At 41.2% G+C, this 19,229-nt stretch overlaps 1 protein-coding gene across 1 annotated transcript in view; it reads right to left on the bottom strand.

Moving 5' to 3' along the window:
* The window catches only part of LOC128770691 (contactin-1a-like), an 83,552-nt gene extending 67,067 nt beyond the window's left edge, over positions 1-16,485 (bottom strand). Inside the window, exon 1 of the mRNA XM_053885474.1 lies at positions 16,322-16,485. The gene's annotated coding sequence lies outside the window, so the exon portion shown is untranslated. The remainder of the gene's footprint in view (positions 1-16,321) is intronic.
* Positions 16,486-19,229: the final 2,744 nt, after the last annotated feature.

Here is a 19,229-nt window from a genome sequence, read left to right as displayed (position 1 = left end):
AGGGTATTCCAGATTCATTTAGGGATCTCACAAAGGCTGCTCACTATGTACGGTATACATTTTTGACTGCCAATAGAGATTGATGCACACTGACAAATATGAATCTATGCATGAGCCAAATAGTTTTTGGCAGTTACTGCAGAAAGTGAAAGTGGAATTATATTTACACTGCGGTGTGCACTGTTACTGGCAGCCAATTCAATCTATTGCCCACATGAGTTTTAGGCCACGCCCTAGATCACGTTTAAATATAAATAAATTACAAATGGAATTTGATTAGAATATTCTAGGTTTTAAAAATGTTAACTTTTTAAACTTTATAGAACATTTCTGCCAACGTTTCATTTTATTTACTTTACTTGAAACACAAAAACTACTGTGAAAAGCAGGCGACTGCCAGGTTGAAGCATCGCAGTACTATTTTGCTCCATTTTAAAACACATCTGGACCCAGAGAAAGGTGTTTGCAAAGTTGCCTCCAGTAAACCAAACATATGCTGCACTGTTTGTTTAGAAGGCAGAACCATTTACTAAACCAACTCGTGCTCAGTGAAAGAGACAGAAACCGAAGTCATTTCAAGCGGAGAACTCACTTTAGCATGCTGTGTTTTTATGAATGTTTAATAAAACGAATCAGCAGAAATCAATTCCTCAAAATTATGCACATTTTCACACAGATAAACAGAGGTTTTAAGATTAGGACTTTAAAGTGTGATTTTAGCAAGAAGACAGTCAACAGCTGAGCAAAGCAATGATGCTTACAGTGACGCAATATAAAACTGGTTCGTGGCAAATCTCTCTCTCCTTCCTGTGACCAGCATTTTATTAAGTGGGATTTTCCATTCACTATAACAAACCCATTAATCCAAAATCCTCAGATATATCGTATAGATTGCGGTCAAGGTGACATCTGTGAAATCTGTGAAAGGTGAGTTTAACATTCACTGTACAAGTATTTCTTTCTTGAATAAGAATCCTTTAATCTCTATGCAGATTGAATGAAGCTTGACTACAAATAGCTTTGCTTAATTTGAAAAATTCTTTCACCAGCTGCTTTCCAGACGCGAGTGAAAACCGCTGTGAAATTGGTTCAAGCCATTCAATGAGTGAGTTTTTTTTAATTGCAGGAGCTTCTCGATTTTACAACTCACTCTCTGCCTTTTTAATTTGCATAATATATGGAGAAATAACATCTAACTTTATTAAGGCATAGAAGGTATTTGATTTGATTTCATTTAGGGATGTCCCCATGCCAATAAGAGTATCTGTACTCACACCGATACTGGCCCATTTCACTGTACTCATACTCGTCCATACCAGATACCTACTACAGTGTTCTCTCACTATATTCCATACATCCATCGAGGATCCTGGTACTGCCTACTGGTCATTTCATTCAAGGCAACAAGATGTTTGTGAAGACTAACAATGGGTTTTTTATGAGCTCAACAGTCAGCATCCAGTTATTAATCTGCAAGTTCACACGTAGTATCTATCGGTGGTCATGGGTCCAAATAAATACTGTATTTTTCAAACCATACAAGACTATTGTTTAACATTGGCTAACACCTCAGACTAAAGTTTCATGCACTGCACTGTATTTTCATGACTATATATTCAGTGATCGACACGTTATCTTTAAAACTGTTACAAACAGGTCCAGTCGTGCTTGTTTATGTCTGACCACATGGCCACCGTCAGAGCGCACTGAGTGACGGTGAGCACACCTCCAGCCAAATCCTGAATCATTCGCAATTTGGTGACTCTGAGTAACTAAGCAAACAGGTTTCCCACTTAAAGTAGACAGGAAAAAAACGGCAGACATGATCATGAGCGGCCGCTTCAATATGGCAGCGAGAGACAGACCGTGTTTGAAATGGATGAATATGATCAGACCCAAGTGCTGTTCGAAAAGCAACATGTTCCAAGGTTGTTACGTGACGGAACATATCTGAGTCACAATGACATAATTCAGACGAGTGGGAAGATTATCACTTTACATAAGGTACAAGACCCAGTTTGATGCGATTTATCATGCGAAAGATGTGCCACACGCACCAAATCATTCCCGTTCAAACACATTTAACTTGGCAGGAATATATTAAACACTAATTTACACTTAGAAAAAGGCAACTGTGTGTGGAATGCTAATGCTTCTGAAACTGGAATTATTTATCATCTTTTTAAAGCTGTTTTCACCAGTGATCTGTGGAGCTGTGCTGTAATTAAATTCAGATCAATGGTACATTAAAATGATAGTAATAAAACCATAGTAAACACGGAGGCTGTGGAATTAGCACAGCAGAAACCACCAAAACTAATCTGCAATAAAAAGTCATGTGAATTTCAGTTAACCACCAAGAGTCAGTCGAGCCTAACTTGATATATCTATTGCCATTTCAGAAGCATCATCATCAGGAAAGTGGATATTAAGAGATGGAGAAGGTCACTTTTACCATTTCAATGCAAAAGAACTCCAACAAAAAAAGCCAATGAGGTATTCAGGACGCTGCTCCTAATTATTTTTTTCAGCAACAGTGAGCAGGGAATCTCAACAATGGTTGCTCTGAAGTGGATCTTCATGCTTTTATTTTTTTTGCAGAGTTGCTGGTGGAATAATTTCTTTCATCCATGCCACAGATGACTAACAAAAGCCTGAACCAGAAAACCGAAACATATAAAATAGAAGTAAAAACCCAGCACCTCCTACACCAAGTGCTCCTGATGTGTCACTCAGTGTCAGGGCACAGATGCACTTCTGAAGTTAGAGAACATCCTGACCCACCACCACACCTACTTCTGTTCCATTGCCACAAGCCATTTTTATCCATTATAAACAACACAATCCTGGCCAAATACCAACAAAATGATGTTGATTGAAACTTGTGTGCAACACTTGAACGCATAAAGGCTTCAAACAAAAACACTGCTGAAAGAATGTGATGCTGGTTCGGTCAGGCACAATGTGCATCTTCCTCCATCCAAAATTCAGTCATTCATTCAGTATCATGCATGAATTAGCAAGGAGGGACGTCATATAGTTAACAGTCGACTTACTCACACTCTCGTCATTTAAAATAAAATGAAACAATATTCAGATGTACACTGTGCAAATAAATGCTTGCTAAACTCAGAAAACATGGTGACACTTCTACTTTTGTCTCGCTCTACACCTCCCTTTACATACGAGATGTGCAGAAGTGCTACAGCTGCATTGAAGTGGACCAGACATTTGTTATTAGAACTAATTGAGGGTGCCACAGTTAAGAAGTGGTGTAGTAGAAACTGCGAACCTTGAGGGTGAAGGACGTTGGGAAAACAATTGGAGAGCGAGAATAGAACTGCAGTTTGCAATGAGTGTTCAACCAAACTATCTAGAGCCTCCTGTTTACTGTTGGAAAATTGAGTTTTTAAATGTTTATCATTTGAAAAGCAAAGTCTGAAACCTAAAAAAATGTCAAAAATATTCACTCATCTAAACATTAACTTTCCTTGACAAACATATAAGTAGATCGATTCCCGACTGTTTATGCAATTTGAAAAAAATGACAATTGCCCCCACCCAATAATGCAACCCACAAGCCTCAACACCAGACTATATTGCTAAAATAAATAAGGCTGGAAACCTTTCTACCAAACCATCACTATTGCCAGCATGTGATCATGTATACTGAGCCACGCAATGTCGCTCATGATCTTTGGAGGAGAATTCCACTGTCTGAAAAAAGGGCTGAAGCTTGTAGTACATTTGTGGGCTGAACCCGTTACATGGATTTTTTTCAACGGGAGTTATGCGACCAGTAATGTTATGTGACAGCGTCTAAATTTTCTGTTCTTTAATCACATTTCTTCTTGTTACCTGAATCAATACTCCAGACTCATGAACAGGTTGATCCATTTATATTTTAGAAACCTCTTTATTTCATTTGATAGGGCTCCTGAATGACCTGATTGGTTATAAAATCTATGTGAATAACATTATGTGGTCCAGCAGTCTCTCACAATGTGAAGTGGACCGCCTCAGCCTCTGCCACAGAAGAGAGCAGTGTTTTGCTTTATCTTGTTGTTCTGTGTTGCAGGGGAATTAAGAGAAGTGCTACCCCTCCTTGTTCCATCTATTGTATTCTGTCTTTGTGAGCGTGTGTGGGATGGTGGGTGTGCGACTGTGACGTGGTGCCCTTCGCTCCTTCTGTCCTCCTCACACTGCCCCTGTGTGTGTGGCATGAGTGGAGCTGTGTGTCACTGATAAGTGTTGGAAAGGGAGGAGAGAGGGGACACAAAAAAGGATTCACTGCTCTTCCTCTCAGTCAGATTCACCTCTGGATGCCCTTTCCAACACACTCATTACACGTGGTCATGAATAATCCAACGAATGACCCCAGCTGCTGACACTACTGACACATTCCAAGACATGGTCAGCTGGTGGGAAGCTGCCCACTGGTGTCTCCAGGTGTTTCATCTGAATGAGTTCAGTGGTTGGTTGGCCATCACAAAGTCAATGCCTTACACAGCCCTTGTTTTTTTGGGGGGTAGGTTTAGGATTGAAATTTATCATGAGGGAAAATAAAAATGACGCTATAGCAAATCTAGCACTCTCGTTCTCATATTTAGTATTCCATTCTAACTTATCCAAGGCAGGATCATCAAACAATTCAAATTACTTTCAACCTCATGAATCAACATGTGAAGGCCAAAGACATACTTTTCACGAATACTGCACTTGTTATGGCATGTGGTCGCATATTGACAGTGGTGACATTTTGAACCCTCTGGCTGTCTTTTATTTTGAATCGCGACTAGTGACAAATATAGCTACTTTTGTTTTGAAATGTGACCAGCGACAAATATCAAGACTTTTTCTTGGTCTCGGTTTCCATTAAAAAGCTTGCATTTTCTGCTGTCTCCTTCGCTGAGCCCTTCCCCCCTCAAAAAGCTCTCACACACTGACGTGTCACCACACGGTCAGAGATCAGCTACACCTCCAGACAGTAAATCGTGGGGAAGTCATTATGCAAATGATGTGATGACATCATGTAGCCACTTCTAGCTACATCTAGGACCAACAACACTGACTTTCCTCACTGAGGAGTTGGCAACACTGCGTCTTGTTCTCATCAGTGGTGTTAAAAGCCAGCAATCTCTGCATGCATTAAGGGTGCCTTCATTGGTTTGAAGGGAGTAGTTGTTTTTAATCTTATTGCTCAGCTTTATTTGGACACTATCTTTCAACAAATTGGACTCTATACCCATTGCCTTATCATCGTGTTCCCCAATCCTTTGACAGATACTAGTTTGGATTTCAGACTGCAAGAAGAGTAAGTGAGAAGATCCAATGTTTGGAAAATGTTAGAGTTAGAGTTGCTATTTTAATATAAAAAGTCTGTGCTGGTTTCATTCAAATACATGTATGCGTGTGTGCACAGGGACATACATCCAATCCAAACACGAGTGTCAAAACATTCATGTTTAATAGTAAAATGACAAGATGACACCAAAAGCTGCTGCTGCTTGAAGCTGAGCAGCAACTTCCAGGGAATGTCATACACTGGCTTTGTACCCCAGTTTTTGTAAACATTCCAACTGTGCAGTTTCACAAATCGTGCCAGAGCAGTGGATGTGCTTTCACATGTCAAAATATTTCCAATCACTCCACCTGATCTCTGGTCTCTCCTTTCATCTGAACAAGACGTGTGACACAAAGAAATACATTTCTGATTTCATCCCTTAGATTTTTACAAATCTGTCAAATATGAGATGGTAAAGTGCTGCTGACACTCTTCAACTTATCCTACTTTTCAAACATATCAATCAGAACTGAGTCTGTTAGTCTGTTATTGCACTACTTTTCTTCAAAGCAGCCTCTCTTTCATTATTTTAGTGAGGGAACCAACTTCACAGGCAAGACAATTTTGAACAACCCATGTTTTGAACTCGCCCAAGCCGGATTCATTCCAAGGTAAACTGTGTGTCAAATCTGTTGAAGACACAACAGTTGCACTCTGCATGCAGGTTTACTCCGTATCATGCTGAAGCACTCCTGCCAAACTGCATTATGATGGTTATAACTCGCTGCTCATGGATAAAAATAACAAGATCAGTTGATACGTGCCTCATCTTACCTGAGGTGATATTACTCAGGTTACCTGGAAGGCAATTTGCTACTGCGATGTAAAACGTAGAGGATAATTTCGGCATCATGAATTAGCAGACTGCAACAAAATCTCCTGCAGCTGCGTAAGACCAGCCAAAAAAGGAAATCTGGGGCAGAATTAGGGAACGAAACTCATGAATAAAGAAGCTAGATTTCCTCAGCAAGCTGCATCTAAATAATGACTCGCCAAGCGAAAGGAGTAACTTTTGTTTTGGGACATTTTAGAATAGTTTGTCCGAATGCATTAGCGCTGGGGTTCTATCCCCGTAGCACTTACAAAAAGCATGACGCATGGCGGTTACATCACCTCATGAGTGGAGGCGCTCCATGTGACCGTGTCACACTAGCTAAAATGTGTTGTTCTGACCTGTCAGTTGGCCATGTGCAAAGAGCAAAGTGCCGGAACCAAGGAGGGCTACATAAGCATTCTCTGACCTCTTTTATCCGCATTCATTATCTATGCTGAGGGTGGATTTGAGAACCTTTCAACGGCTCCAGAAGGAACAGGTTTGTTGGTGTGAAGTGGAAAAACCAACCTGTTTGTTGTGCACAGTCCTACATCGAATGCTAATGTAACTGATTTCAATGGCCTCTGCAGGACGAGAGCCAAAAGCTCTGAGACTGACCAGTAAGGCAAAAACAAAAAAGAACCAAGAGCACAGCAACCGCCAGGAGAGACCAGCGGCTGCCCACGGCCCTCAGCCTGAACCAACCAGGGCTTTTATTTCTGGTTACACTGATCTAAGGAATGAAGGAAGACTTCCAAAAGTTTTGTTCCCTTCTTTTGCTGTCTGCTGGCGTTCCTTTACAGCACAAAAGAGCTTGTTATATCGAAGAAAAAAAAAGAAAAAGACAAACACACTCGCACTCTGCGTGGAATAAATGCGAGCAGGCAGCAAAATACTCATAGGAAGTAGCATTAGTAAGCAATTACCTGATGTGCAGCTCAGCTTTAAATTGACCCTGCTCTTTACAGGAGAGTGCTCTCCGCCACTGATTCATAAAATATGATAATCACGACTTAGTAAAAATTATTTTCTCATTCACCGTAACTGTAACGCTAAATTTGAGTGCTTGACAGTGTTTCACGTGAAACATTTTCTTACAGTGACAGTAGGCGGTCACTCAACAGCAGGGCTGCTGCAAGTAAACAAACCAATTGAATAATGGGCCAAGCAATACCTCTCGCTGAGGCCCCAAGTGCAGGCTTCCCATCTATGCCAAGCATAATGGGATTTCTATGGTTTAAATGCACTTCACTCACCCAGTTGAGCCAGTAGGAAGCTAAACTATTGATCCGCAGACAATTTAGCTGTCCAGCTGTCCTGAGAAAGGGAAAACAGGACGCCCCTAAATGTATAATGAGCCTTCCCAAGAGGTTGGCCTCCTCAGTATTCCCTCCACATGCCAGGAGTCCTCCGCCTTCAGGCGCCGCCAACGATCAGGCCTGTATGCATGCACTCCTCACACATCAGGAGCCAAACTGCAGAGCGTTACGGGGGAGCAAGTGCCCCCTTTCCAAGGACGTTCTGCATTGGTCCACGGGAGGATGTACAGCTAGTCAAGATTAAAAAAAATAAAATCAATGAACTCTATTATGACACATCCAAAGTATGATGTCAACCCAATTATGAGTCCAGGGGTGAGTAGGTTGAACAGGGAGGTGGGATTTTTCAAAATCATTTGTCTGTGGAGAGGTATAAGGACTTGCATAAGGATTGTCTAACCTGTTAACACTGTACATGTAAAACTAATGTAGAGTTCTGAATGCACATAGGTTTATAGATCTGCTTAGAAGTCTATGTGCCTCCATCCATGATGCATATCAACAAATGCACAGCAGTCAAATACTGAACTTCATACTTCATACTTCTCCTCATCAACCCCAGACACATGAATGATCATTATACATATATATATAATATATATATATATATATATATGTATATATATATATATATATATATATAGCCACCATCGTGATTTATTGTGCTATTGTCAAACTGATGCAAAATAAACAATATTTTGTTGTTTAAATGTATGTATGGCTCCATCATTTGATTCAGTAATATACCAAATTCATTCCAATTGAGAAATGTGGCTTCTTCTGGCAAATATTGTTATACTTCCTGGACTTGTTATGCGCTCACGGACGCTTGTGACTCATTCGACACTTTGGTTTTTGTTTTTTGGATTCTGTCGCCATCTCATTTCTCGAGTTTTGTACAGCCTTGTTTTTCCTGACTCCTTCTAGTGTAGAAGTAGAGTAATTCTGTTCGTGTTTTTGTTCATCTCCTTCCTGTGCAGAAGTTGAGTACTCGGTTTAGTACTAAATTTGTTGGACTTTACCCTCTGTCTCAGCCTTCTCCCTGCTGCACTTGGGTCTCCCGGCTGCGTTCCTCACAATTGCATTCATATTATCTAGAAACCCCTTAAGTAATGTAGGTGAAAAAGGTTTGAGCGGTTCAACGCTCTTCTTCTGAATCTCCCCTAAAGACACCCCTCAAAAGTTGGGCTGGTTAAAACAGTCTTATCATAATAAAAGAGTACGCTTTACAATGCTAAATAAATAGCTTGTGAACTGTTAACACAAATATTGTTGGTTTTATGATCCTTGACAAAGATTTTCATTTGACAGTGGCCCTGTCGCTTTTTAAAGCTATTGCTTTACCAGCCTCCAACAACAGGAACATGAAGAGCAGACCATCATTACCAGCATTATATATATATATATATATATATATATATATATATATATATATATATATATATATATATATATATATATATATAAAAGGAATGTATATATATATATATATATATATATATATATATATATATATATATATATATATATATATATATATACATTCCTTATTATCAAAAAGTAAATATCTGACTGTCAGGGTTTAAAAAAAGGCTGAGAAGCTAAAGCCTCCCCCAACAGAATTAGTCAATGAACGACAGAGATATCTATATCAGAGCGAAGTGAAAAATGCATACAGGCACAGTTTGAACTCTTATGTTCAAATGAAGTTGTGCTCTTGTCTCCCACACACGCTCGCAACACCATAGCAACAGGCTCTGTTCAAAGGCCCCAAGAGTAGCTCAGTCCAACGTGGAAGATGCTTCTGCACCTAATTGTACAGTTCTATAAGCACCATAAGGCTTCCGAGCAGCCACAATAAGCCTCCAAAATCCCAAGATGAACACAGATTAAATGGGATTAAATTCCAAACAAAGCTTGCCATTACAGCGAATATCATGATGGACAATTTTAGGGCTAATCTCATCTTTGAAATGATGCTTAATACTGGCGTTCATGGGTAGCTTATAAACACGGACATGTCAGAGGAGAAATGGCTCCAGGCAAAGGTTGTTACATCATTGGGATCATCCTAATTCACTTCAGGGAAATGCTAACCTGTAATGATACAGGACGTCGAAAAGGCTACAGAGAGCAGTTTCATCAGAGTTTGGACTTCTAAAGCCTTATGTGACTCTAGCAGAGAATTCTGTTGGAATAAAACACAGCTGAAGTTTCTGACACTGGCTGAAATCTCACCAATCAGACACACTTCACCGACTCTCCCTAACACGATTCTAAAAGTCAACTCATATGAGACCGAAATAGAATAAAACTCTGGGATTGCAGAGCATCTCTGCAGCACTATTGAAAACTAAATCTCAATCAGATTCTTCCAGTGTCAGACTCACAGATAAATCACAGCATCATTCGTAACAATTCATCTCTCTTCTCATGTTGCAAACCAGCCATCCGCCAGTGCAAGGAATTGTTTTACTATGGAATTCATTATCAGCTCCTACACGTGAGTTTTCCTCTGTTTATCAGCCAGGAATAAATCCCTGCATGTTGTATTGTCATGAATTAAAGATTTTTAAAAATGACATTGAAATACTCTTTCTGCTTCAGACATCATTCACTGACTGACATCTGAAGTTATTATTCTAAATGAGTCAACGAATCCCCAAAGAGTTTCTGACTTATTGTAAAGTCTAAAAATAACTCACAAGTTAAAAAAAAATCTTGTTAGATGTAACCTAGTTGTAGGTTATAGCAAATGAATACACACTCATTGGACTCCATTATGCCAGTGAATACACTGGAGTGCAGCATGTTAAAGGTTTATTCGGGAAAATTGCCAGTAACATTATCTGAAATTTAGCAAAAAGACAAGTGAACACAATGAAGGCAACAGGGACAGTGATTAAAGCAGTGGCTGTGCAGATTAAATCTGGACTCTTGACTGCTACATCACACCCAGCTTCTTTTATATTCACCGTTTTAAAGGATCCATGTTTACAATGAAAAGATTAAAGCTTACTGTAGAACAATTTATAAAAGCTTGGTTCATTTCAGAGCCTTGCATCATTAAGGTTCTGTTATGTAAGGGCTGCTAAAATTGTCAGTGCCCAAAGCTGTGGTTAACACAACGGCTGGAGTCAGGTGGTCTGACCTGACTCACACTGGACCAGTTGCTTGACACATATTTGACTGCACTGGACTCGTGGCTGCGGATGCATTGTTAAACTGATATTGCCTGCCCTCTTCCAAAGCAGCGTTTTACGTGCAAGAACTGAACAGATAGTTTTATTTATTAATGAGCGTTGAACTATCCACTCATGTTTGTTTTTTGATTCTTTTTCTGTAGTAAAGGTGCAGTATGTTATCAAGGAAGCATGTGACTGGTCAGTGAGATTATTTTCAGCGTGAAGATAAGTACCCAAGAACACACTAGACAAACCAAGAGTGTCAATGACTACGCGGCAACTGAGGGACTACGGAAGGAGTGTTCAAGTAGCGTTGGGTAGATGAGGTATCATGAAACAGTATTGCAGAGTTGGTGAGGCCACTAGATGGTTCTATTAGTTTTTACAAATGATGAGAGGTTTTACTGAAATAGTTGTTGAAGTCCAAACGTTTTACAGCAGTGGCCTCTGAAAAGCAGGGCACTGTTTCATGAAGCTTCATCAACCCATCACTACCTTCAGGTAAGGAAGTTTTATAAACCAAGTCTCTCTAAAGGAGTTCACGATCTGAAGTCACAGTTTACTGCATCAGAACCACCTAATGACGATCAACTTGTGCCAGCACAGTACGGTTTGATTTCTACAGTATATAAACTTGTGAGTGAGGCGAACTGTACTACTTGAAGAGTAGACCAACTAGCATTCCACCTTGATGGTAGTGTGGCTGTTGCGGATGTGTAGTATGATACAGTACTGAGAAAAGACTGTGTTGTTTAGATTACCACCTCTTTCACCTCATCACTTAAAAAATGTTTTTGACAGAGAAATTAGACATAACAGCAAGGTTTCACCCCATGCAACCCAGTCATTGTCGGACCAGAAGTCCCAACAATAAAGACATGGCTGGCTTGTCCCCCGAACATCAATTGAGGACCTTATTTGCCACTATAAACTGTAGGCAACCTTCAACCGAGATAACACTTCGATGACATTGATCGATGTCGGTTTATTCCCTTCATGATCTGCAGACGAGATACCAGCCAGTTTCCAAGAACCGCCGGAGCATCCAGACCACATTATCTTTCTGGAAGATGATCAATCAGATTTTAAACGAGGCATCCTTCTGGCAGGGGGACAAATTGAAAAAGAAAACAAGTCCAATCAGATACTCACAAAGGTAAAAAGGGGGTTTGGTAATGTTACAACTGAAGTACCTTTTAAGAACAAAGGCGCCACGAATCTTTAGCTGATTTTGGTCTATAAATAAACCCGAGACTTGTGGTTGATGTGTTGTTACTGTCGATCTATTTTTATACCGTCTCGTGCTGTTTTTGTCACCATGGTTTTGATGCATCTTTGTCCGAATAGGAGGGATTCAAGCAAGGGGATACAGTCACACACACTCGCATGGCTGCACATGGACACACTTGAGCAACTTTAATCCAATGCACCCAAGTGTTTAATCATTTAGGTCTGGCATTAAGAGGAAGTGGGCTCATGAAGTGCTAGAAGCAACGAACAGTGGGGCAAATACATCAATGCAAAATTTTGCAAGGACGGTATAGTGAATTACTGTTGAAAAGCAATGTAATGTAGTCAAGAAATTGTCATATTGCAGTGTGGGATCTGCCTGATTTCAGGTTTCAGCTGCATGTAAACAATCATGGCCCAGCTCCTTGGGTTAAGTGAGAGCCACCATGGCTTTAGAATGATGATCTCTGTTTAAAAAGATGTATTCCCATGTGATCAAAAGTATTAAAACAAAGTGGAAACATCGAAACAAATGCAAAATATATAACACATCATGAAGGTGGACATGATCATTTGGCGTGTTTTAACAGGGAATCCCAACAACTACATGACAGGAATAATTCTCGCACAACTCAAGTCGCGCAAATGAGGGTGGAAGGAGGTTTCCTGAGTAAAACTAGCATTTTATAGTCGGATCACTTCTAGACTGGCTGCTTTCTTTTTTTTTCGCAGTTTATTTTTCTCAGTTTCAAAATAACCCTGGCGGAAACCCTGTGAATGAGAACCCAGTTGACACTCCTGCTCTTAAAAGGCTGAACGATTGTATCCTTTTAGAGCAACAATGCAACAGTGATTTTATTACTTAGACACACTCATAAGACACTTGGTCTGACCACTGAGAACAGGTGGTGAGCATGGAGAAGGTAAGGCAGAAGAGGCCAATGTGGAAATAAAAATGATATATCTGCTGAGAACGTCCTGGCAGATCGAGAGGGCAGATGGGGGACGGTGGCCATTACCCTTCAGGCATGAACAGAGAGGCCTGTCTCCAGGCAAATAGACGTCATGTCGCTGTACCATGAGTGCTTCTCTCTATTGATTCCTGGTGTTTAAACTGCTGAGCAATCCAAAGGGAAGCATCAAGACAGGAGTATCACATGTTCTGTCAGTATGACAGAGACACTTGTACAGACACAGTGGACTGATGCAGCAAGCAAGGTTCGTGTTTACAGTTGCAAGTGTTGATGCACAGATGCTGTTTGTGCATTCATACAAACAGGGAGAGAAGTTTACCATTCAGTCAGCAGAACAGACTGACAACTGGGGCTTCAGCCGGCCGCCACTACTGCCAGTCTCCTCATTACAAATATCACACAGAAAATCTGACTCGTCTGTTCGGCTAATGCCTTGACACGGTGCCAATAGATGTCTCACCCGTGGCTTAGACGGACATCTGGAAGAAAATCTAATCACACAAAATGGACTCTAAGTTTGTTCTCATCCAAACGGGCAAACACCCAACTAGCCGCTTTATGTGCTGGAATACTGTGGCTCAAGTGAAAACTACTGCACTTGATTTAAAGTTCTATCTAGGTGCGGCTTCATTGCTGTAATGAGTGTGTAATACAAATGCCTCTTGCTCACCTGAAGATCACATTGAGCACATGGAGTGATGGAGACAAATGAATCTTGCTCTTCTGGATTCTGTTATTGTGATGAAGGGCACTGATGTGAACATAAACTGTTGGGCAGAGACACAAATAACTCTGCTCAATTTGAGCCACAGAGAAAATGTCAGCGGATTTAGGAAAACGAGAAGGATGTTCTGGTCAACATGACACTGATTAGAGATCAGTTTTCACAAGGAATACTGGGGGAAGAAGCACAAATCCAGATGTAAGCCAACACAATGTCAACGCTTCATGTGCATGTCCAACAGAGTAATACAATAGGTGGTTTGGTTATTAAATAACGGTCATCTAATAGTCATGCGATAGAGCAGCTCCATTCTTCATGTCGGCATTATTACATAAACGTTCACCTCATCATCACGTTGCCTATGATAAACGGCTGTGACCCGCAGCTAACACCCAAACAACTTATTACAGAACTCCTTAAGTCTACTCAGACTTGTGTCATCGCAGCGCTGGGTACTGTGTTTCACGCAGTAGTTTAACCTACTTCTGAGCGCAATGAATTCAGTCACCTAGCGTGAAGGAGCGGCTCTGTCCTCAGGGACGGGGGGAAACGCAGGACAGACAGAGGATGCATTAGCAGCAGTCGAGCTTACAAGATTTATAAAGTGCTCCACCTGACAGGCAGCCATAGAATCCCTCTGACAGTTTGTGCCACATTTCAGCTCGCATTCACTCGCGGTTAAGAATGTAAGACAAGGTGACAGTGAAATATACAGTCAAAACAAGCAGAGTGTGCGAAGTTTTGATACAAACATTTTCAATAACAAGTGTTAACTTGTCAAAGGACAGCCTGGCAATTCAGCGTTTAGCACAGAGGAAACCAACTTTGTTCAGTGTTGGTTCTGCAGGATCACTTGAGTAAAAAAAAAGACTTGGATGGATCAAATTCAAAATGAGCTGAATCACTTGTCCCAGCTCGCCATGGACATAGGAAAGCACATTTCCGCGCACTGATAAGTGCTTGTGACCCCATGCTATATTCACTCCAAAAGGGCTTTTATCTCCTCGACACATAATGTGCACCTAACCAGTGTTTTCACATTGTTCAGCAGCAGTCAGGCAAATCAATACAGAGCAAGCTAATCGACCTAACTTCATTAACCTCTTCCTTCAGCAAATGTGAAAAGCTATCCGAGAGCAACAGCTCCCTAGAATCTAGATTCGTGAAAGTAAAGTTGTGGAGACTTGCATGGCGCCGGCTGGTGAGGATGTGTGATCAAAACAATGTGGTGAAGTCAGTTGTCCACATTGGAGCATCATGGTGTTCATACTCACGTCTACAGTTCACATCAGGATCGGTTTTCATTATACATGACAACAAATGCATCGCTCATTATCGCTGCTCAAGTACTTGGAAGGAAGTAGTAGGAAGTCTGGAAATGAGATACCAGGCTTTTCAATTGCGCAGTTATGAGCGGCAGTGATTGGGCAGCTTAAGAGTGACAATAAACTGATAAGAATTAGACACAACAATAAGTATAAAAACTGAGATTTGTGAGCCTTGTCCTAAATCTTACTTTGCCAGCATCATTCTATTTCTGCCCACATTAAAACAAAAGCAGTATAAGAGACAAGTGTGAACGTGATTGGTTGGACTTACTTTTGAATGGAGTGAATGCACAATACATGGAAGACTCTAATGTAGAAGCCCAGCAGAACTGCATCAATTCACTTGAAACAGGATTGAGTTTTATTTTTTGTAGCTGCCACCAATCTGGTCCTATTACAATTGAGATGATCTGTCACACAGGCACCAGATACAGACAAAATCACCCCACTCAATAGGTATTTTTTGTTGAAAAAGTAAAAGTACTTTGGTGAAATTTCTAAATAAAGCATGGACTTCGAATCATGAGATCCATGATCATCACAATTGAAAGCCAGTTAGTTCACTGTTTCACCTTGCTATGACTTGAGCTCAACTTGCGTCATGTATTTTGTGTATTATTCATCATTGATCACTGCGAAGTGACTTTAACTCAATGGAGGGAAGAGTCAACAGACGCCCTGGTCTGAAGCGCTGCTCCCACAGACTCTCTCTCGTGACATATTGTGTGTCTATTAAACAAACTCTGAAAGTAGGATGTTAATGCTAGTGGGGTGGACTCTCTCAAAGCATGAACAAGACCCTGGTGGGTCCGCACACCGCTGGTTGAGAACCCAGCCGGGTAGAGACGTCTCTCCTGCCGATTCTGGTGAGTCAGGTCGCGCCCATGACACCTCCTCCGTCACCTGCACCGAGGCAAAACTGAGCACCGGGACTAGACCGCATGTGTTATTCGACGCCGCACTAATTCGCGGGTCAATTAGTTCCATCCCGGATGAAAGTGTTTACAGTTGGCGGTCGCTCCTTCACCGGCACTTTGAAGAAACCTCCACCTCGGTACATCAGCCTTCAACCCCTGGGTTGTCAGCGTTAGTAGATATGGGAGAACTATACGAGAAACCTTATCAAATTAGAACATTAGGGCGTAAACGCATCAGCGCTCCATCACACCGAGCAGCGGCTCAGCCAAACCCAAACATCACGCTCCAAATATTGTTTGCACTTCAACAGCAAGTAAGCGCTTACTTCCAACCCTAAATCATTTCTGCATTGCGGACGGTCGAATGAGGTCCACACCGCTCCGCCGCCTGTTGTAAACAACCCCGACTCTCGCCACTTGCCACAGTCTCCGCGAACCCAGTGGCCAGTGCATCCACCCGGCGTGTAGCTCGGAGCCGGTTCTTACCTTCCGTAGCAGGCAAGCGTGTCCGTCCGATGGTCCTTCACGATGTTCACATCTGCTCAGCAACGCATCGCAGGGACTCGAGAGCTGAGGAGGAAGCTGTCCCCGCGGATTGGAGGAATGGATGGGGGCTGTCAACTTAGGGGGGCGCTAGACCTTCTTCTTGCTCCGGACTGACTCCAGGCTGTCCACAGGATCAACGGCCACTTGTCTTCAAAGAGACTCAAGGTGGCCCTTTAGAAAACCATAGATCTTTACATTTGTTTGAGGTGATCAAATGGTGTTGTGATGTGGAGTGGCAACACTAACATTCTGCTGTCTCATTTAACAAATGTGATGAGGTTGTCAATAATATTACCTGCTAATGGTGAAAAAAACAACAATGTTAAAACAAATGTGTATATATATATATATATATATATATATATATATATATATATATATATACACATTATATATATATATATATATAGTAACTTGAAGGAAGAAAAAAAATAAATTCAATTTTGAATTGAAGCGATCCACACAACGTTCCAAGAATGACCAATACAAGCAACACGAGAATGTTAAAACTTGACAAACACTGACGGAAGAAAAGAGGATCCCAGGCACATACAACCCCAGCGAGTGTTCTACTTTTTCGTAGTGAGACTTTCATCGAACTTAAGACCATTGAGTTAGAAAAAGGTTTGTTTGCGTATGAGATTCAAAACTATACATTTTTAGCTTTATTCGTGGGTCTGTGTTCAAAGTTGGGAGTGTGTATGTATATGCATGAAGCAGCCATGTATGATTCATTCATTGGTGCAGCAGCAGGCAGAGATCTTTTCTGCTCTATTTTACACACAATTTTTAGACACATTTCCTGCTAACTGATGCCTCCGAAACCTATTTTTAATTTAAAGGTAAATGTCGCTCATGTATGCGCTTCCGTCTTACATAACTGCAGAGAAGGGCAGAGCTCAAAGTTCACTCACGTGTCTCCTGGGAGCAGGATAAAGCAGATTCATGCTCTTTATTTCTTCCTTCGATATCAGCGTTCATTTATTGCACTAGTACAAAGTTGAACTGCTGAAAGATTCATTCCGGCTATGATACTTACTGAGTATTCAAAAGCAATTTTTATTATGTATTATTTTGATTCCCAAACTTCCAAAAGACGAAAACTTTCGTCTTCTTCATGAGTGAGTGACTTTCTTCTTCATGAGCCTTTTCCGAAAGTCTTGCTGTCCCCTCCTCTTGGTGGAAAACCTGGGTCAGATCTGGCTACCACTGGAGTGATCAATTCTTATTCATGTTCAACTGAGATAAGTGGTGATCCATGCTAGGTGCTGGTGCCCCCAGCAAAAATGGCACACAGCTATGAATATAAATAAGATACTTCAACATTTAAATTTCATTGCTCCAGGTTGTTCAAGGAGAATCGACGTTCTGTCAAACTTCTCACTGTCAAATATAATCGGCAGGATATGGTCCAGCTAAAATGTTGTGCTGCAATGATGCAGCAGAAAAGATTTACTGATTTCTAAAAATAGTTGCCTATTTGGAGAAAAGGAGATTGACAGTGAGGTTCTCGAGCAGAGATTTCTGGTCATTATTTCCCCCATTTTCAACTATTCCAAAGAGCCTTTTCAGGGTCGACCGTATTGCTGAGCTTCACTGGCTTCACCAGACGCTGCCATCTGCATGTGAGTGATCAGACTTGTTTATCATCAAGCAGATATCAAAAGGGCACCTCCAGCAATTACCAGGCGATGCCCATGTGTCATCCAAACAAGACACCGTCTCAATCCACTGGGATTACACTTAAATCCTGAATGTAAACACTGCACTGCAACTAATAATCTGCTGTTGTGACGGCCCATTAATAATTCAGGAATCTTTTGAGTGAGAGCCGGCCAGAATTAATTGAAGGATTTAGATGAGTTTTTGGGAAAGCTACAAAGAAAGTTGCTGGAAATCTGAGCTGACAAACAGTTAACATCTGGCTGTACATCACCTACAGATGCTTTCTTCAATGTATTATCATAAGAAAAGTGCATTTATGATGATAATCCAGCTAATATAACAGCAAAAGGATTCTTGAAATTGCACCGTAGAAGACGTGAAGCGGAACAGGCCCCCTGCAGTCTCACATTTTGTGCAGGTTATCTGAGATGCTGTAGCCCTTGGACACCCATTATTCCACCCGTTACGGTCTTATAACACGGCAAAGCAAACAGACATAAGTCCTGCCGGGGTATGATGACAACTGTCTCAAGGTCAGTCTCTGGGGTGGAAAAGAGGAACAGCAAACACTCTCCAGTCTGAATAGTTGGCTGACATCTATCTGCCTGGCAGAGGAGTGAGATTGGATGAAGATGAGGGAGGGGGTAAATGTGGTTTAGCCCCAATGATCTCTACAGGGGCTCATGCAAAGGTAACCCCCCCCCCAGCGCCCATCATCCAGTTCAAACTCACAAGGCCATGGGAGGGGTGAGTCTGGGGAATATAAATCAGGGTGTAGAAAGGGTGATAATCCTGGAAGTGTCCTTAAGAACATGGGGGAAGGGTCTTGATAGAGATTGTTGATGTCAGATCAATAGAACAAAGCATGCGGCGGAGCATAAGTATGATGATCTATGCCACCATGTATTCAAATTATGTGCAGTGCTTTGCGGATAGGGTTAAATAAGAAACTAGTACTTACTGAAATCCAAGCAATACGACTGTAAGATCCAATGTAGATGTATGGGGGGATGCACATTTTTGTGCACCATTCATGGCAAAAATGACTGTGCAATATAAAAAATAGTACTAAAAGTACAATTTCATCTATGAAATGTCAGCGCCTCCGACCTCCCTCATTTGAGATCGAAGCCACATTGATGTACTGAGAAGAGAATCGATATATCTGTTGACTAAATAACCT

This window comes from Synchiropus splendidus, chromosome 14 (genome assembly GCF_027744825.2).
Source record: "Synchiropus splendidus isolate RoL2022-P1 chromosome 14, RoL_Sspl_1.0, whole genome shotgun sequence".
In the NCBI taxonomy this organism is placed as follows: domain Eukaryota; kingdom Metazoa; phylum Chordata; class Actinopteri; order Syngnathiformes; family Callionymidae; genus Synchiropus; species Synchiropus splendidus.
Note: the sequence above shows the minus strand (reverse complement) of the source record. Positions and strands in the feature narration are given on the sequence as shown.